A 22,037-nucleotide genomic window follows, 5' to 3' on the forward strand; every position below is an offset into this window, starting at 1 on the left:
ATATATATATATATATATATATTCAAAACAAATACTTTCCCTCTGCGCTAGTTTGTTGAAACTATCACCCTAAAATGAAACGTATATTTTTTGGTACAGGCAGCCTATTATACTAAGTCCCCTGTTAGAAGGGACCAAAGATAGAGAATATGCAGCAATAGAAGAATTGGCGCCAAGGAGTCACATCAACTCCCACTATTCCAACACTAAATTGGTTGTCACTCTTTAACATAAAATAATAACATGTTTCATCATAAAACATTTATTAAAAACATTCAAATCAATACAGAGGAGATGTATTATTATTCCACACTTTAGGATGTATGACTCTTAGCGCTGAATACAAAATGTTGAAGGTTCACAACAATCTCCTCCTTCTCCTTACAGTTGGTTAGGAGATAGCTTCACAACACAGCCACCCAACGCGTTTCGTCTTATACAAAATACTTCATCAGGGGTTTCTCTTAAGTGGCTGAGAAGTATAGTTGTTTATACAAAAAGTATAATGAGACATGATGAACAATCAGTGTAGCCTTCTGGTGAGATAACTTGTACACAAATTCGGGAACCCAGGTACTGAAGGGTCACTTTAGAAAGGAGACCTTCTATGTGTCTGCTATGGACGCTTAAAACTGGCTTTTCTTAAGTTGACCACCCTCCAGAGTTTTTAGTACAGCCGGGAATCTTGTCAGTGATTGGTATAGGTGGTTACTTCCTGAAAATGTGGAAAAGATGACGTTCTTTAAAATGAATGACAAATTCCATGAGAAAATCTTTACCTGCAATTACATCCAAAAAATACATGGTGGATTCCAGCAGGGATGAATTAATAGTATATGACAAAGAGGATGTACACAATGATGGGTGAGCAATTGTATGATGATGGCAACATCTTGCCTATGAAGAGACAGTTTTTGTATGTACATAGAGACCATTGGCAGCTTGCTTTGTGTGGGCCCAAACAAACCAATCATTTCAGCTACAAGTGGTTGCTGTCCCTGTTGCTGAAGTGATTGGTTTGTTAAACTGTGTATGTCCTGTTTAATATATACAACATGAGGGTAGGTGGGAGGGCCCAACGACAATTCCATCTTGCACCTCTTTTTTTTGCATTATGCACTTTGAAGCATTGCTGTCTTCTTGTGTAGACAACAAGCATTTTCATAGTTTATTAAAATGCCATACTGTCTGCCAGTCTGTTTCCTAGATATGCCACATTGGAAGTTTAAGTGCCACATGTATGTGCCATCCACTGCTGCTACTTAGCTTATTCATCCAGCTACCGCGGTGCAACCTTTTGGCCTAAACTGGATGAAAACCAATATTGTGAGCTGTGAGGTAGTCAAAATTGACTGGAAATGCATGTAAATGGATATTATTGAGAATTATAATACTGTAGGACAAAATTCTGGTATTTTAGCTGTTTTTATGATTTTTGTAAAAAATTACAGATCCAAAACCTAAACCTGCAAGGAAGTTTTCGCAAAAACCAAATACAGATCCAAAACATGAAGGAGATACAAATCCAAAACATAAACCCATAATTTGGGCCAGCGCACATCCCTAATTTTAAAATACTGCATTTTATCTAATACAGCAATTACTCTCAGCTGGTTTGCCAAGACAGGTATGTGTAGTTTAGTTATGTTACAATAAAATTGTTTCCATAAAGCAATAGTCCAGTGAAAAAAAAGTCATAATTGGCTGAAAAATATATAGCTTTAAAATAATGATATAAAAAATGTACATTAATTTGTAAAGTTCATTCACTTGATGATTCACCTTACATAGGGGGTAATTCTGAATTGATTGCAGCAGGAACTTTGTTAGCAGTTGGGCAAAACCATGTGCACTGCAGGGGAGGCAGATATAACATGTGCAGAGAGAGAGAGATTTGGGTGTGGTGAGTTCAATCTGCAATCTAAATTGCAGTGTAAAAATAAAGCAGCCAGTATTTACCCTGCACAGAAACAAAATAACCCACCCAAATCTAATTCTCTCTGCAAATGTTATATCTGCAGTGCACATGGTTTTGCCCAACTGCTAAAAAAAAATCCTACTGCGATCAACTTGGAATTACCCCCAAAGTTGTAAAGCTGTTTCCCATTTGATGTGGACTGGGAGATTTGATCTTCATGAAAAATAAAAGGGCACTGTGAATGGAAGAATTTCCTCTTCTCTTGTTTGATTCTAAGAGATGAAGGCAATTTATAGTGGTGCAGTGTTCAAAATGGCTGTTTGAGTAGTCTTGTAGTAAATCCAGTGATGGACTTGAAGATACTTCTATAAATCCAGAGAGGGGATATCAAATTTCACTAGCAGTTGGGCAAAGGATAATAAAATTATTTTTACTATGCATAATCTGGGCCACAAAGACTAATGTAAACCTGGAATTAGCCCAGCTTGTCATATTGTGAAAATGTGAGAATAGGAAAGTATTAATTCCATTTAAGCATTCAATCCCAGACTTTAAAGCAAAGTTTTTGAGAGGTCTCGTTAATTTAACAATCCACAACAGTTCCTTGAGAAATTGGACTGGCAAAAGATTTCTCAATGGTCATTAATGAGTTGGGGGGATAACGGACAAGACTATCTCTGAGTTGACCCAAGAAGCATGACAAATTATACAACTACATTTTATGAATCACTAAACCCCTTTCAATTTAGACCAAAACATTTTTGTTTTGCAAGTCTATGCTGCTTGTAAATCGATATGAACGTGAATGCTGTAACATAATTTTTTTTTTTAGTATAGGATGGGGGACTAAGTATGGCATAGCTTGAAAAAGGTATATTATCTTCAAAAGGAAAATCCTTTTTAAAGCTACATTTAGACTTAATAACACATTCCATAGTTCAAGCAAACTTTAAAAGTACAAGATATGAATTATTTTAAAAGCATGTAATAATTATGATCACTCATATCAGGTGGGTACATAAGAATACAAATACCATTAAAGGTCATGGAAGAATGTTTCCAGTTACAGTATATTAAAATCATTCTTAATTTGATGGAGTTACAGTACTTATGGTGAATATTTAAAGCTAAGGGGCTCATGGGAGGTAGAGTATGTATGCAGTAGAAGGAAGGATTGATTAGTAATTTAATTGAATTTGAGTTTATAAATGTAAATTATCATTGGGGGGCATTGGTTATGGTTTTTATTGCCTAGACCAGTGGTTCCCAAACTGTGTGCCGTGGCACCCTGGGGTGCCTCGGGACAATTGCAGGGGTGCCTTGGATTGGTGGTTCAGAACCAATTCAGATTATTTATGGTCAATGTAATAGGCTAAACCAGTGCTGGTGGCTGCCAATCATAATATATTTGGACAAACAGAAGCAAATATTGTCCCTCACCATATAACTGAACTTTAGGATTACACATAAACACAATTTACTTAATTTCATATTTTATTTCTGAATTTCTCAATAAGAAATTTTTGGCCTAGGGGTGCCGTGAAATTTTTTTGGATACTCTAGGTCACCGTAACTCAAAAAAGTTTGGGAACCACTGGCCTAGACAATATTTGTTATTGGTTATTATTGCACAAATATGACTTTTGCTAATCCAACTTTAACTTTTTCTTTGATTTTACATGCCTCGACTTAATCCATCTATGCCTCTCATCTCAATTGTTCATCCTACATATCTATAAATAAACACGAACCAAGTGGGGTACAGTTAACACCACAATTTGTACCAAAAATGTACCACCTACAGTGTCACAATATGTGTATTAGTCAGAGATAATAATCTAACACTATGGTTTACTTTCACCTACAGTGTTGCACATTATGTGTATGAGATGAGAATGAAAATATATTACTGCGGTACTACATATACCTACATTGTCACACAATAAATGTATGAGTCAGAGATAGTATTCAAGCACTGCAGTTTAATTTCACCAACAGTGTTGCACAATACAGTATGTGTATGAGATGAGTATGATAATATATGACTGTGGTACCACCTTTACCTACATTGTCACACAATGCGTAAATAAGTCAGAAATAGTAATCAAACACTGTGCCTTAATTTAATCAACGGTGTTGCACAATACGTGTATGAGATGAGTACAAAAATATATTAGTGTAGTACCACCTTAACCCACAGTGTCGCACAATATGTGTATGAGTCAGAATAGTAATAGTATACCACATTCAGATACAGCAGACAAAGCACCCCTTTCAGATACAGCAGACAGAGCTCCCCTGGACTGATACTAATAGAAATAAAATACAAAATGTATGGTACAGTGAGTGCATCACAAATAAATAAATAAATATATATATATATATATATATATATATATATATTAGTTATTTTAGGCTTTTTAGCATTTATTATTTTAATTCTACACTAGGACAGAGCCCCTGGATGGACAGACAGATCACCCCTAGGTTGACAGAGCACCCCTTGTCAGATACACCAGATGACAGACAGAGAAATCCTGGACTGATACTGATAGGAGTCAGGCACACCAGCCCCTGGATGGGTATGCGGTCAGCATACCAATGGACGGGATCCCGGCGAGGTAGATGATTCCTATTCTCTGGGTGTCCATGATACCCACAGAGGGAGAATAGAACCTGTGGTGAGCAAAGCTTGCCACCGAGCCCGCAAAGGGCTTCACTGCTCTCACCCCCTCTGCCGGCATTCTAATGACTGGGATCCCGACGTTGGTATAATGAATGCCAGGATCCCAGTAGCTGGGATCACGGGATCACATACTGATCCCCCTGGATGTACACACTGTATACTGGATTTTAGCTTTCAGCACTGTGGCAAAGCCCCTGGATGTATATGCACAGATCACCCCTTGTCATATACACCACCATATGACAGAGATATCACCCCTGGACTGATAATGATACATACTGTAGGACACACTAGGACACAACAGCCCCTGGTGGTACACACAGTATACTGTTGTTGTTTTTTTTAACACTGTGGCAGAGCCCCTGGATGTATATGGATTATGGAAAGATCCCCCATTTGTCAGATACACCACTTAGCAACAAACAGAGCACCCCTAGACTGATACACCAGCCATACAGCAGCCAGCAGCCCCACACCTCTCAACCCAGCACTGAGATGGACACATCCACTCAGTACACTCTCCACAGCTGGAGTGAAAGTTTAGAATGGCTTTATAAGACCTGAAATTTTCAGGCAGAAGACATACTCATGATAAAGCTTCAAAGATACAAGAGAAGATTCCTGCTATTCCTGTCCAGAGAGGCAGATCATGACAGGCTATAAATAGCGATGCAGGGGTAAGGCAGATGGTGAGGCAGAGGGTGCTGGGAAGAAATAGAGGGAGATCACTGCAATATGAAGCACTAAACATGTATTGTACAGATAAAAAGGTTAGGCCAAACATTAGTAGTGCCCCTTACATGTTATACTACAGAGTACAAGTGATCCTTACATGTTGAGCCACACATTAGCAGTGCACTTTACACATTACGCCACATAGTAGAAGGGTCCCTTACATGTTTGGTCACACATTAGTAGTGCCCATTACACATTTAGCCACATAGTAGTGCCCCTTAAACACTACGCCATACTGTAGTAGTACCCCTTACAAATTACGCTACACAAGGAAAAATAAAGAAGACTCCCTTTGTAGTGCACTCTTTAAGAAACAAATTGAAAAAAAAAATAGTATAGAAAAGTAGAATACAACCTTTAATAGTTATTATTAAAATAGTGTGTAGTAAAAATCCCAACTCACTGTAATTTTGTACTGTATATACGTATCTGTAAAATAAACCTACTTTCCAGAAAACCCATTCATGCATGTCTATTTCAGTTCATAAAGGGTAAAGATAGTGATAGTTGGGATTTGTACTACAAATAATTTTCATAATAACACTTAAAACTTTATTCAAATTTTTATTTTCCTATACTATTATTTTGACTTTTCTTCCTAGAGAGTACAAAGGGAGTCTTCTTTATTTTTCCTTTTGTATCTGTCATTATTTACTAACTCTGTAGTGCACTGCGAAGATAACTTACTCAGGAATTGTATACCCTATTTCATTGGTCAAATTTTATTCTTCTCTTATAAAATTATTTGGCTGGAGCGAAACCCCCCTACTTTCCTCTAGTTATAATGTCTAGCCACACAATGCCTCTTATACATTTTGCCATACAATAGCAGTGTCCCATACACATTTAGTCACACATTAATAGTCCTCCTTACATTTTACACCACACAGTAGGGACCATTACACATTAAGCCACACACTAGTGTTGTCCTTTATATGTTTATTTATTTATTATTATTTATTAGCAGTTTCTTATATAGCGCAGCATATTCCGTTGCGCTTTACAATTAGAACAACAATTATAGAACAAAACTGGGCAAAGACAGACAGACAGAGGTAGGAAGGCCCTGCTCGCAAGCTTACAATCTATAGGGAAATAGGCATTGATACACAAGGATAGATGCTACCTGTCACATAATGGTTCCCCAGGTTGCTAGGTTCTTAATGGGTTGTATATGATATGATCACCCAGCAATGTTGGAAGACAAAATGTGAGTTTATGTGGACTGTACAGAGGGGATGTAACTTGATAGGGAAGCTGTGAAGGTTATGTGTGTGGGTCTGAAATTTGGTAGGCTTGTCTGAAGAGATGAGTTTTCAGAGAACGTTTAAAGGTTTGGAGACTAGAGGAGAGTCTTATTGTGCGTGGGAGTGTATTCCACAGAGTGGGTGAAGCCCGGGTAAAGTCCTGTAATTTTGAGTGGGAACAGGTAATACATGTGGATGAGAGACGCAGATCTTGTGCAGAGCGAAGAGGTCTGGTAGGGAGATATTTTGAGATGAGTGAGGAGATGTATGATGGTGCAATTTGGTTAATAGCCTTGTATGTAAGTAAAAGTATTTTATATTTGACACGGTAGAATACCGGTAACCAATGGAGGGACTGACAGAGCGGATCAGCAGATGAAGAATGTCTGGCGAGGAAGATTAGCCTTGCAGCTGCATTTAAAATGGATTGAAGTGGTGATAGCCTATGCTTGGGAAGACCAGTAAGGAGACTATTACAATAATCAATGCGGGAGATGATGAGTGCATGGATTAGAGTTTTTGCAGTGTCTTGTGTAAGATAAGGGCGTATTTTGGATATGTTTTTAAGGTGCATGTAACATGATTTAGAGACAGATTGAATGTGTGGAACAAAGGACAGTTCAGAGTCAAGGGTGACACCTAGGCAACGAGCTTGTGGGGTGGGGTGGATAGTTGCATTGTCAACAGTTATAGAGATATCAGGTTGGTAACTACTCTTAGCTGGTGGGAAAATAATTAATTCGGTTTTGGAAATGTTGAGTTTGAGGTGGCGAGATGACATCCAAGATGAAATGGCAGACAGGCATCCAGTGACACGAGCCAATACTGGTGGTGACAAATCTGGGGAGGATAGGTAGATTTGAGTATCATCAGCATACAAATGATACTGAAATCCAAAGGAGCTGATTAGTTTACCAAGAAGGAGGTATAGATTGAGAAAAGCAGAGGACCTAAGACTGAGCCTTGCGGTACTCCAACTGATAGAGGTAGAGAAGAGGAGGTAGAATCAGAGAAGTGAACACAGAAAGAGCGATTACATAGGTAGGATGAGAACCAAGAAAGGGCTGTGTCCTGAAGACCTAGGGATTGTAGTGTTTGTATGAGAAGAGAATGGTCAACAGTGTCAAAAGCAGCAGAGAGAACTAGAATAATAAGTAGTGTGTAATGGCCTTTTGATCTAGCAGTGACTAGATCATTCACTACTTTGGTCAGTGCCGTCTCTGTGGAGTGTTGAGCACGAAAGCCTGACTGAAGTGGATCCAATAAGTTGTGCGAGTTAAGAAAGTGTGTAAGGTGAGTGTAGGCAAGCCTCTCAAGTAGCTTGGAGGGACTGGGTAGCTGAGAAATGGGACGGTAGTTAGAGAGTGTGTTTGGGTCAGAGTTGTGTTTTTTTAGAATGGGAGTAATGACTGCATGTTTAAACAGAGAGGGAAAGATACCAGTAGAGAGAGAGATTACAGATTTTAGTTAAAGTTGAGATAAGCACAGGAGACAAAGTTTTACTGACCTGTGAGGGTATAGGATCAAGAGGAGAGGTACTGGAGTAGGAGGATGAAAAGAGTGTTGATACTTCATCTTCACTTGTGGGATCAAATGAAGTGAAAATGCCAGAGGGTTCAGGTAGGGAATTGAGCAGGTCACTGGCTGAGTTAGAGCATACCATTTCATCTCGGATTTTATCAATCTTATCCTTGAAGTAGGAAGCAAGTTCTTGTGCACGGATAGTAGCTAGTGGGGGAGGTGAGGGAGGTAAAGAAGTGATTTAAATGTATTAACAAGTCGCTTGGGGTTGTTGGCATGATAAGAGATGAGAGATTGGAAATATGTTTGTTTGGCAGTGTCCAGGGCCTGACGATAGGAGTGGTAGGTAGTCTTATATGTGAGAAAGTCACTTGGATTCTGAGATTTCCGCCACTGACGTTCTACTTTACGTGACAGTTTTTGTAGGTGTCTTGTTGATTTAGAGTGCCATGGTTGGCATCTAAGCCTACGTGGAGTGTGATGGGTAGCTGGAGCCACTTCATCAAGGGCACTCTCTAGGGTCTGGTGCAGGTGTGATACAGCAGTGTCAGGTGTAGTAAATGTAGAGATTGGTGAGAGCAGTTGTTGCAGAGAAGTGGAAAGTTGTTGAAAATGTATATTGTTAGTATTTCTGCGGGTTAGAGGAGGCTTGCTTGGTTTTAGTATCCTAGAATTTAAAGTAATAGAAGAGATTGTGAAGGTGATCAGGTTGTGATTAGAGAGAGGGAAAGGAGTGTTAGTGAATTCGGAAACTGAGCAGAGCCTGGTGAACACAAGATCAAGGCAGTGGCCCTCATGGTGAGTAGAGGAGTCGGACCATTGGGTTAGGCCAAGAGAGGAGGTTAGAGAGAGGAGTTTGGATGCATGAACAGATTGTGGATTGTCAAGAGCTATATTGAAATCACCCATAATGATGGTGGAGATGTCAGAGGATAAGAAGTGTGGGAGCCAGGCAGAGAAATCTTCTAGAAATTGTTGTTTAGGTTGCCCAGGAGGGCGATAGATAGCTGCAACATGCAGAGAGAAGGGGGTGAAAATCCTGATAGCGTGAACTTCAAATGAGGTGAATGCGAGTGATGGAACCTGAGGTAGTACAGTGTATGTGAAAAACTGTGACAGTAAGATTCCGACCCACCACCTTTACTATTATTAGGCCTAGATGTGTGTGAGAAGTGGAAACCACCATGTGACAGTGCTGCAGGGGAGGCAGTGTCTAATTGTGTGAGCCATGTTTCTGTTATAGCCAGCAGATTAAAGTTGTGAGATATGAAGAGGTCATGGATGGATGTTAATTTGTTACAAACAGAACGTGCATTCAATAAGGCACATTTTAGTGATTTGGAGGGGGATGGGAGACACGTGATATTTATGAGGTTAGATGGATTTCAATGTTGTTTTGAGACAGCAGAGTGTAAGAGGGAAAGGTGGTTGGGGCCTGGATTTGGTGATATGTCACCAGCTAATAAAAGCAGAAGAGTGAGATAAATCTTGGTGGATGTTTGCGAGTGTTTGTACTGGTGGCCAATTGCGGTTGTCAAAGTACTTGCAGAGAGGAAAGTATAAATCTCATGAGTGTTTATAAGAGGGGAGTGGAGAATAGAAGCTGTAATGTGTACAGAGGGGTGAGTTTCAGGGTGAGTGTAGAATATGTTAAATTTGGTGAGAATTCCATGAATTGAAATTAGACACAGTAGTTTGATGAACATGCTGAGGTTGTTTGTGTTTATGTTTATGTTTATGTTACACCACACATTCAGTAGCAGATCTTGCTAGGGGCAAGCAAGATTTTTGTCCAGGGTGCTGCCTTCCAGAGGGTGCCGCCACTGTCTGGAGGGCACCGCTGCCATGGCAAGATCCGCTACTGGTGCCGCCTGGTGCTGTGTAGATGCGGTGCTGTGTGGTGTGCAATGAAGTCATCGCACACCGTACTGCATTGCGGGAGCGGCACATAGATGCTAGAGGTCATAATTGACCTCTAGTGTCTATGCGGTGCTATGTGAGAGATGTCATGATGTCTCTCCCATAGATCCGAGGAGCGGTGCCGGCAGCCGGAGATGGAGGGCAGCAGCTGTTGGGAAGCAGGAGCGGGGATTGGAAGTATTAATTTATTTTTATTTACTTTTTTTGTAAGTGGAGCAACTAGGGGGCACAACTCTACAGGGGGCACAGTACTGGGGCAATACTACTGGGACACAACTCTACAGGGGGCACAGTACTGAGGCTAATACTACTGTGGGCACAGCTACATGGGGCACAGTAATGGGGCACAACTACTGAGGGCACAGCTACAGGGGGCATAAAGGACCACGCCCCTTCTCCATGAAGCCATGCCCCTATTTTTTGCCTTGGATGCCACAAGGTCTAGATCCAGCCCTGCACACATTAGTACTGCCAAACTTTAGAAATAACACATTAGTACTGCCATACTGTAGAAGTTCCCTAACAAATGTTGCCACACATATGTACTGCCACACATTAGTAGTGCTTCTTACACATAATGTCACAAAGTAGAAGCTCCTTACATCACCTTGCACATTATGCCACACCATGAGTGGATCTAGAACAATATGACATGGGAGGCATCACAACAGTATAAGAGGTGTGTGTGTGTGGGGGGGGGGGGGGGGCATTTTGCATGTTCTGAATGTGCATGTGTTCCTGGAAAAGTGGGCATGGCCTCACAACACAGGAATTGCCTTGCAGCAAGGGGCATGGTCTCAAAGAAAATGCCGTATCTGTATGATGGGGAGAGGGTGATGACTTGAAGAAGTAGAGCATGACAGAAGAGAGATATTGATGCAGGGGTAAGGCCACGTGTGAGGCAATGGGTGATGGGGAGAGATAATGGGAGATGGAGAGGCAGTGGGTGACGAGGAGAGGGTGACAGGAGAGGGTGACAATGAGGGGCAGTGGGTGATGCCAGGGAATTTGTGACAAGGGGGGGCAGTGGATGATGCCAGAGAGTGGGTGACAGAGGGAGGAAGTGGGTGAGAACAGGAGGAGGCAGTGGGTGATATAGAGAATGATGGAAACAGGCAGTGAGTGACAAGGGAATGGTGATAGGGAGAGACAGTGGGTGATAAGCAGAGGGTGAAGTGTAGATGCAGAGGGTAACAGGTAGAAGCAGATGGTATCTGAGGTTTTTTTGTCTTTGTTCTTTAACTTTCAATTGTAACATTTAATTGTGCCCCTCCTTCCTATATCCCTATGACCACATTTCATGTCCTGTAGGCAACTGTAGTTGAATGATTTATTAGATAAACTGTTGCGGACATGGCATCTGACCAAAACTGTATGCCTAGGCCTACATCATTTGGCATGTACCTTGCTTTCTCTGCTTATGTACGTTATGCCCTTTCACTGTCACCATTTTACTCAGGAGAACAGGCAAGGGCCAATTGATGCTCTGTTCCATATTTTCTTAAGAATTGTTCCGCCTCTCTGATGAGATATTTTCCCCCATTATCAGATCTCATGGTTTTGAGTATAAGACCTGTTTGATTTTCTACAAGACTCTAATAATCTGCAATCTTTTTCACCACTTTGTCTCTGTGTGAAGTTATCTATAAATGTCAATAAGTATCTGTATTACGTTACAGACTTGACATTCACAGGACCACACATATCTGAATGTTCTATTTCAAGTGAATTTTTAGCTCTATTTGTTGATTTTGGAAACTGATGACTTTGTTTCCATAAAATGCAGCTCTTACATATAAGTTTCTCGTTTAGTCACTGACATTCCTGTAACTTCCATTTTGTACCTTTTAAACAGTGTCAAATTCAATATAACCAAATCTTCTGTGCCAGAATTCTGGTAACTGTTACTCACCTGTCATCATTGCGTAACAATGCTCTTTATCAAAGACATAAAATTCCCAACAGCTTCTGCCTGTAGCTAAAGTATTATGGTCACATTTCTGTTTTGCACAATTTTCTTTCCATTAGTGAAGTAAACTGTGTTCCTTCTCTGTTCAAGGACACTGGTGGTGATAAGATTTGTTCCCATCTCCTGGTATAAAAAGTATGTATTGTATGTCTGTGACTTTTGTTCTCATTCAGTTCTTTAAGTGGGCTTTAATTGTTCCAACTTTTGCAGCTGTTAGCACTTGGTTGCCAATACCTTAATAATAATAGGGTCATATTTGTTTAATTTGGTGAACCATTCTTAATTGCAGCTGTAATGCCGTGTTGTGCCTTAATCAATACACCAACCAACCTTTCTGCAGCTGTCTGTAATATTCAAAGCTGCCTCTTCATTTCTGTTGCATTTCTTGATTTGCAAAGTACTCACTTTGTATTTGCTTACATTCTAATGCCCTGTGATCTATCTTGTGACAATTGTAACACTTGAACTTGATTTTTTCCTTTCTTGTATGCAGTGCAGTAGTCTCAACATTTGACTCACATTATTGAGAATGTAATAGCTTTGTGGTCAATTTTGCTATGTTTGCTTACAATGCTACTACTAGGAAGTCAAAGGGCACCAGCCAAAATCTTGCCTAAAGCATCATATTGATTAGGGTCAGCTCTGGGTATAGCATACTACTACATCTGTGTCAGTTTTCCCATACATGCATTTGGCTCTTGTATGGCTCATCTCCCACAGTGTTACATTTATAGTGCGCCCAACATGGCTGCTTCATCTGGTGCGCTTGTGGATGGGATGAAAAATACATGAACCTGATGGTTTTGTTGTAACCCTACTCTGAACTTTAGGACTCTGCAATCTCCCCATTTTGTGTTATCTCTTCTAGGGGTGGACTATTCCATATTGGATAATCCTATGCAGTGCACCCAAGATTGTTGCTGCACCTGGTACCTTGTAGCATGGAATACACAATCCATGGAAAATAAATGCCTACACCAATCATGCATTATGCTTTCTGTGTGCTCAAGGTTTTCTTTTATGTCTGTGTGGCTTATCTATTGCTGTATTACTTAAATCTTCTGTGTTATGTGCATTGTTCTTGATGTCTGTAAAGTGCCTTGAGTCATGTTGGAGAAAGAGCACTATATAAATAAAATTATTATTATTATTATTATTATTTTAAGGTAAATCACTAAAAATGATCTTAGTAGGAAAACAAGTGACGACCATTTCATATAATATACCCAAAACCTGTATATGCAACACATTATTTTTTGTATATTTGGTACTTCAGGGGGTTTAATAATTTCACATATTATTTATAAAATGTTAGTCTTGTAGGTCTTCTTTTAACCTTACATTACGTTTTCCATACTCCTGCTACAGCCAGCTTGCTAATTCATGCTAATGCAAAGTATCTATACTTTTGCATGTTGAAGGCCATCCTGACCACTCATCACTCATACTGCTGCAGTCACTTTAATTGTGTGTTATACAATACACATCTTAAATTTAGTATCCTCATGAGACCTCTATTTTGGTATGCTGCCTGTAGTGCTGTACACATATCTTTAGCTGACATTTTCTCATGTATAAGAGAGACATGTTGATTTTCACTTAAACCAATAGTGCCCATGGCTCTCTCTACATCACTTGTGCTTGGATCTGCACCAGTATCTATTGTAACCTTTCACAATCTTCCAAGCTTCAATTGAATTACCATAGCAAACTTCCAGGTTTTATAATTATTTGCACCTTTTAGCTTCATAAACCACATGATGGGTGTAGTTGCTATATCCATGATTGTTACAGACATAGCTATGTTGCCTTTGTGTACTAAACAGATTCTGTGCTGCTACACTGCACTGGAAACACTATTTGCTATCTTCACTATATGTTCTATGCAGCTTCTGTGTACTGACTAGTGTCAATGCTGACACAGCTCTTACATATAAGCTTCTCTGTTAGTCACTGTCATTCCTGTAACCATCGCGTTCTGTACCTTTTGAACAGTGTAAAATCCAATGTAACCAGATCTTCTTTGCCAGAATTCTGGTAACTGCACTGAGGTCTCAGTGACCATCTTGGTATAGGACATGGAGCCTCCTTGGAGAACAGGAATTCTGCAGTGTGCACAGTAGTGCATTCCTCTTTCATCAAGTATGAATATGTCAGTAAACCGTTTAGCCTTAATTGTAGATTGTGTAATTATTTATGCATGTTATAGGTAATATATGGCATATAACTTTTGAAAATTAGTAGATATATTAAGATGTAGCTGCACATTGGACATTAAAATCTGCCATTTACGTGTTTTGAATTGCAGCACAAGATTTCCTGACAATTGAAACTTGTTTAGTATTAGTGGAATAAAGTGATAATAAGGTTATAAAATGTGATACTAAATTCCCAACCAAGATCAGTAGTAGGAAGAGCAAGATTCACTGATTAAAATGGTACGATTAACATAACCACTGGCAGTGTAACAAGTGGGATATTGAAATTACCAAATGTCTGTGTTTGTGGGAGGGTGTATGTGTGTGTGTGTGTGTGTGTGTGTGTGTGTGTGTGTGTGTGTGTGTGTGTGTGGGGGGGGGGGGTATCGAAAACTGAGTCCCATGGATGGCTACTACTTCTGCATTCTAAGTGGCATGGGTGGTTAACAGAAAATATGTAAACTTCACAGTCACAAGTATGTACAGTATAGTCAGGAGACTTAAAGGCCAAAGGATGAGAGAGGAGCACATGAAGGAGTGGCAATACATAATGACTGAGGGGAAAACAGAAATAGAACCCATAAGGAAATTATCCATTTTGCCACAGGTAACAATTGGTAAAAATAAATGTAAGAGCAAATGTGTCAAAGCTTGAAGAGAGATAAATTGGAAATACATAAAGTACCAACCAATCAGCTTCTGACATTTATCAAACACAGCCTGTAAAATGACAGATGCAGATTGGTACTTTATCGCTCTCTATTTTTATCTCTTGCCAATCTTTGATAAATCTGCCGCTTAGTATGGGAGGAGGGAGCCTAGAATAAAGATCCACCCTTGGGCGCTAATGGATTTAAAGCCATTAATAGTGCATTCTACAACAGATTCTGTATAAAAAAGAGATATCTGTAATTACTAGTCAGTAAAGAAGTAGAATGGGATAAAAGGAGATTTCAGAATAATTGAAGCACTAAGACAAAATATCAAATACATGCACCACATGTCATCATTTTAATCTTGCTCATTTAAGTCATTATTATGCATTCATATTGTATATAGTTAATCAATTTTATTTTATCTCTACAGTAATATTTGGCTAAGTGACACAGAAAGCATAAAAAAACCAGTGCGGTGCATCATGCCAAATGCACACTATGGGGGTAATTCCAAGTTGATTCAGCAGGATTTTTGTTAGCAATTGGGCAAAACCATGTGCACTGCAGGGGAGGCAGATATAACATGTGCAGAGAGAGTTAGATTTGGGTGTGGTGCGTTCAAACTGCAATCTAATTTGCAGTGTAAAAATAAAGCAGCCAGTATTTACCCTGCACAGAAATAAAATAACCCACCCAAATCTAACTCTTTCTGCACATGTTATATCTGCCTCCCCTGCAGTGCACATGGTTTTGCCCAATTGCTATCAAAAATCCTGCTGCGATCAGCTTGGAATTACCCCCTATAGCCAATATGTTTGTCAGCAAATAAGACTTCAGTACATAATGGAGTAGCTTAATGTAAATGTGTGAAGATAATGCCTTTTGTCCTCATTCTTCACCTTGTAAAGTATCTGACAGGTTAAAAGAGCATATATTATTCACTGAGTGATTTAATTAAATAAAGCTGATTGTTATTTACCTCTGCAATTCATGAAATAGATTTGATAAACTCTTCAAAACCGAACATCACTGGATATAGAAATCTTTTATTGCATTTGACTGTTAGGCTCAGCACTCGGCTGTAAATGCTTCAGTGAGTCAAAGCATAAAAGACATTGTGGAAGTTCAATGGATAAAGTCTTATTGCTGTAAATTCTTTGACCTGAATAAGTTACTTTCTTTTCTCTGCTTGAGGTGTCCAATATGGGGAGGAGAAGGGTTTTACAACTGAAAATAAAGTCAAGTTGACATTTTCTTTAGAACAAGAAAGCAGATTGGGGCCTATTAAATTTATATTTGAGTTTTTTTTTTTTTAAATCATGCCGTTAGTCAAGAAAACTACAGAGCAAATCTAAATAGCATTTAAGCCTGGAGCTGATTAACTCCCACTTATAGTAAGATATGACATGGAAGTCAACAGTAATTATTATTAGAAATGAAAATATCACTGAATGATACACTCCCTGAAATATATGAACATCATTTAGCTGACATTATAGAGAGAATTAAATTTTAAAACACTGCATATTGTTCAAGTGCTACAGTGTAAAGTCAGTTATTTCCTTTGCTTTTTATATTTATTTATTTTTGTTGCTGGTACTGAAAACACAGGGTCTAATTTATAAACAAATTATATATAATGTGATAGCACAAATAGCATTCATAATATATATATATATATATATATATATATACTGTGTATATATATACTGTATGTATATATATATATATATATATATATACTGTATATATATATATATATATATATTTATTTATATATACATATATTTGTTTTATTTTTTAAATGTTTAATAAAACATATATATCTCACTGCTCAACCATATATCTCACTGATCACCAATGCAATGGCACCCTAATTTTTTGTAAATTCATAGAAAGTACGATTCTTTAGTGGGATAAAAATTCAATAGGTATTGTGACCATATACTCCACAGTACGTAATCTTGGTCGGACTCACAGTTCACTGAGTGCCTTTGGTGCATATAAATAGCATATTATGGACCCACACAGTAGTGCTTAGCCTGCGCTATGGTTGACCTCCCATTAAGGAATTAGCTCACCACAGAAGGTAGAATTAGTCCTCCAATATTGTTAGCCGATATAGAGGTGCATTTCAGCTGAGACCAGTGCTTTGTTGATGTGAGGAGGTCTGTCGCTGCCAAGGGAGGGACAGCATGGCTGTCACTTGCTGCTGGCTGTTTGTGTAGTCCAGGGTGCAGGTCCTCTTTCAGCTCTGATGTCAGTGAATGTGGCAACCTCTGAGCCTTGACGCGTTTCTCCGTTATACAGCAGTAATGGTTTCCTCAGAATGTGAAAACAGGAGACTCTTTTGTTCATGTATGTAACTGGGGAGTCCATTATCTGGGGAGTCCTAGGGGCACAATCAGCTTCTGCTCATTAAAATGATATGTGGCATGCCTATATTCTGTGTGTGACTGCGGCTGTATCTGCATACAATATGCTACGTTACAGTGTATTCCTGGAAATCACTGTAACATAGCATTTCATATGCAGATACAGCCACAGTCACACACAGAATATAGTCAAGCTATTTATCATTTTAATCAGCAGAAGCTGTTTGTGCGTCCTAGTCACATACAAAGGAAAATAAGATGCATTTTCTGAAAAAAGAGGTGCCCAACGTTAGCAGAGTTGGACAGGAGCTACATGGCATATTTAGGGAAGATGTATGAGGACACATCTGTATCCAAGCAGAGGCAGATGTCACAGTGTTAGCGGCCATTTGAGTGTTGTTTGTGGGTGGGTTTGTTGTGCAATAGTGTTTGGCATATGTGTAAGGGGCATTATGTGTGTAATGTATATAAATGCATTAATAATGTGCGACATATGTGTAAGGGGCATTATGTGTATAAGGGCATTAATAATGTGTAGCATATGTGTAAGGGACATTATGTGTATAAGGGCATTAATAAAGGGTAGCATAATATGTAAGGCACATTATGTTTATAAGGACATTAATTATGTGTGACATATGTGTAAGCGGCATTACTGTGTGGTTTTTTGTGTACAAAGGCGTTACTAATGTGTGGCATTATGTGTAGGGTGCTCTACTGTATAGTGTATTGTATATAAATGGTATTACTGTGTAATGCTGTCTAATGTGAATAAAGAGCAATATGGTGTGGTGTAATGTGAATAGATATCAATTCAGTGTGATGTAATGTGAATAAGGGTAACTACTGTGATTAGTAATGCATATAAGTTAAAGTGGTACTACTGTGTGATGTAACGTGAATAAGGGACACTATTGCATGATATAATGAAAAAAAAATTTCACTGCTGTGTGGTATAATTTGAATTGGTGGTACTATTGTGTGTCCATGCCCCTTTCCAAAAGAAAATGCCCCTTTTTGGGCTACATGCCGAATGTAGGTAGGAGCACCAAAATGAGGACTGCTATGACTGAGGGGTGGTGGTGATGGGAAAGGGGTGCAGGGTCATAGGTGGAACTAGCAGTGGTGCTAAAGGGCATCAGCCAAAATCTTGCCTAAAGCATCATATTGATTAGGGTCAGCTCTGGGTATAGCATACTACTAAACCCGTGTCAGTTTTCCCATACATGCATTTGGCTCTTGTGTGGCTCATCTCCCACAGTGTAACCTTTATAGTGTGCCCAACATGGCTGGTGCGCTTGTGGATGGGATGAAAAATACATGAACCTGATGGTTTTGTTGTAACCCTACTCTGAACTTTAGGACTCTGCAATCTCCCCATTTTGTGTTATCTCTTCTAGGGGTGGACTATTCCATCTTGGATAATCCTATGCAGTGCGCCCAAGATTGTTGCCGTACCTGGTACCTTGTAGCATGGAATACACAATCCATGGAAGATAAATGCCTACACCAATCATGCATTATGCTTTCTGTGTGCTCAAGGTTTTCTTTTATGTCTGTGTGGCTTATCTATTGCTGTATTACTTAAATCTTCTCTGTTATGTGCATTGTTTTTGATGTCTGTAAAGTGCCTTGAGTCATGTTGGAGAAAGAGCACTATATAAATAAAATTATTATTATTATTATTATTATTATTATTATTATTTTAAGGTAAATCACTAAAAATGATCTTAGTAGGAAAACAAGTACCAACCATTTCATATTATATATCCAAAACCTGTATATGCAACACATTATTTTTTGTATATTTGGTACTTCAGGGGGTTTAATAATTTCACATATTATTTATAAAATGTTAGTTTTGTAGGTCTTCTTTAAACCTTACATTACGTTTTCCATACTCCTGCTACAGCTAGCTTGCTAATTCATGCTAATGCAAAGTATCTATACTTTTGCATGTTGAAGACCATCCTGACCATTTTTCCCAATCTACAAACATCATCATTATTATCAGGACTTGCATCCACTCCATGCATGGAGCAAATTATCTGCTTGAAACAGGCATCCCATCTCCATCCGCATTCTAAACAAGGGCATAGAAGTTGGCTTGCATACCGACCACACTGTGGTGATGCTTCCATGAGAGGGATCAGTTTTGTGCTATCACTGTCCAACTATCATCCAGAAATGCCTATTCACATAAAGAGTGGTCCATCAATTAATAGATCAAAGCATTTGAACTGGAAATCCCTGTCCATGTGTACGCATGATTAGTGTCTGCACAGTTGCTTTCTATGACTCACGTGCAGTTTATCTGCAAAAGCCATCCATATTTCCACTTGCATCTGATTCAGAATCAGGCCCAATGAGTCAATTTGGTGATCAAATTTAAATAGAAGATATACCCACTTAAAATTAAGATTTTTGTTAAAACCATAATGTTTGGTGTCAGAAATTGCATAAATAAAGACATACATACTAGTGTATTGAGAAGAACCTTAAATGTAAACCTAGTTTAATATCTACACCAACACAAGGAAAAGTGAGTTATTGTATAGCTGTGCCAGAGACTGTTATTTTTATAAAATCATCACTTTATTGATATGCATTAAAATATTGAGTTCTAAATGGTGAAATATGTTAAAATAAAGAAATGTACATAGATAAAGAAAACTGTGCATTAAAATGTAATTCAAAACCTGTGGCTGCTGTCTTTCTTCTTGGTTACAGTATCTTGTTATACAATATAGGCTACAGTATATTGCCATCCATGAATTCACATTGGCCTTGATTCAGATGTGGTTGGAGTTGCTATCACTGCTGCTTACTAGGAAGCAGCAGTGATAGCGCTGTATGGTGATGCAGCAGGAGGCATTTACTACAAGCAAATGCCTCCTGCTGCAGTAGTGATCCGAGCTGACTCCTAGGGTGCAGCATTGCATCTCTCTTCCACCATCGGGCAGCTTGCAGAAATCTTCAATTCCTCTAAATGGTGGTGGCATACCTCCATTTTAACAAAAGATGGCCGTCCCCACTACCTCCCTGCCCCCCAGATGGCAGCAGACTGTCAATCCCTTTATGTCACTCTATCATTTATTGCTGTATGTAGAATGTGCTCTCTCTTGATCACATGTGATAACGAGTCTCTCAGACTACATATATAGGATACCTCCCGCAGTGTAATTAAATCTCATATTGTTATGTTCAAATATATCCAAGTGGGGTGTAGTATGGTATGCCGGCAGTCGGGCTCCCGGCGACCAGCATACTGGTGCCGGGAGCCCGACCGCCGGCATACCGACAGTGTGGCGAGCACAAATGAGCCCCTTGCGGGCACGGTGGCGCGTCATGCGCGCTACGCTATTTTATTCTTCCTCCAGGAAGGTCGTGGACCCCCACGAGGGAGAATAAGTGTCGGTATGGCGGCTGTCGGGATTCCGACGCCAGTATACTGTGCGCCGGGATCCCGACAGCCGGCATACTGAAGACCACCCATCCAAGTGACCTCTCATCATCAAATAGTACTTATACACACATTTATATTATCCTTGGGGACAAATATCAACAATATCTCAGCTTTAATGATTAGGTCAAAATAGGATATTTTGTTGTATGAGATTAGTTAATTATAAGATTATGAATCCTGTAAACAATGTTGTAATTAGGAGGGATGTTTCACATGTGTATAGTTTTCAAAATGCTTTATTTAGCTATATTACATTTGTGCCAACAGTTAACTGTTCCTATTCTTTACAGTTAAGCACCTGATCAACATTTATTATTATTACTTATAATAATATACCAATGTGTGCCATTATTTATAGAGATATGCGGCGGGCACTTTTCATGTTTTATGTTTTGGTTGTGGTTCTGGTTCCATGCTCGTGTTTTGGACCTGGATTGGTTTTGCCAAAACCACCCTTTCGTGTTTTGGTTTTGGATCTGGATGATTTTTGAAAAAAACATAAAAACAGCTAAAATCACAGAGTTTGGAGGTAACTTTGCTCCTATGGTATTATTAACCTCAGTAACATTCATTTCCACTCATTTCCAGTCTATTCTGAACACCTCACACCTCACAATATTGTTTATAGGCCAAAAGGTTGCACCGAGGTGGCTGTATGACTATGCTAAGTGACACAAGTGTGCAGCACAAACACCTGGCCCATCTAGGAGTGGCACTGCAGTTGCAGACAGGATGGCACTTAAAAAAAATAGTCCCTAACAGCACATCATGCAAAGAAGTAAAAGAGGTGCAATGATGTAGCTGTATGACTGAGCTAAGCAACACAGGTGTGCGGCACAAACACCTGGCCCATCAAGGAGTGGCACTGCAGTTGCAGACAGGATGGCACTTAAAAAAACTAGTCCCCAAACAGCACATCATGCAAAGAAGTAAAAGTGGTGCAATGAGGTAGCTGTATGACTAAGTTAAGCAACACAAGTGTGTGGCACAAAAACCTGGCCCATCTAGGAGTGGCACTGCAGTCCCACTGCACTAATGGCAGATACTGTACACACTTCTAACACCAGCATAGTTGTTATGGCCTCAGTAATCTGCTTTGCAACAGGATTACTGCTGTCATATTTAATCTTCCTCGCAAAGGACTGTTGGACAGTCAATTGCTTAGTTGAAGTAGTACAAGTGGTCTTCCGACTTCCCCTCTGGGATGATGATCGACTCCCAGCAGCAACAACAGCAGCGGCAGCAGCAGCAGCAGCAGCAGTAGGAGGAAGTGGTTCTTGATCTTTCCCTATTTTATCCTACAAATTTTTGTTCTCCATTATTTTTCTGGAGTTATATAACAAAAT

This window comes from Pseudophryne corroboree, chromosome 8 (assembly GCF_028390025.1).
Source record: "Pseudophryne corroboree isolate aPseCor3 chromosome 8, aPseCor3.hap2, whole genome shotgun sequence".
NCBI classification, from domain to species: Eukaryota; Metazoa; Chordata; class Amphibia; order Anura; family Myobatrachidae; genus Pseudophryne; species Pseudophryne corroboree.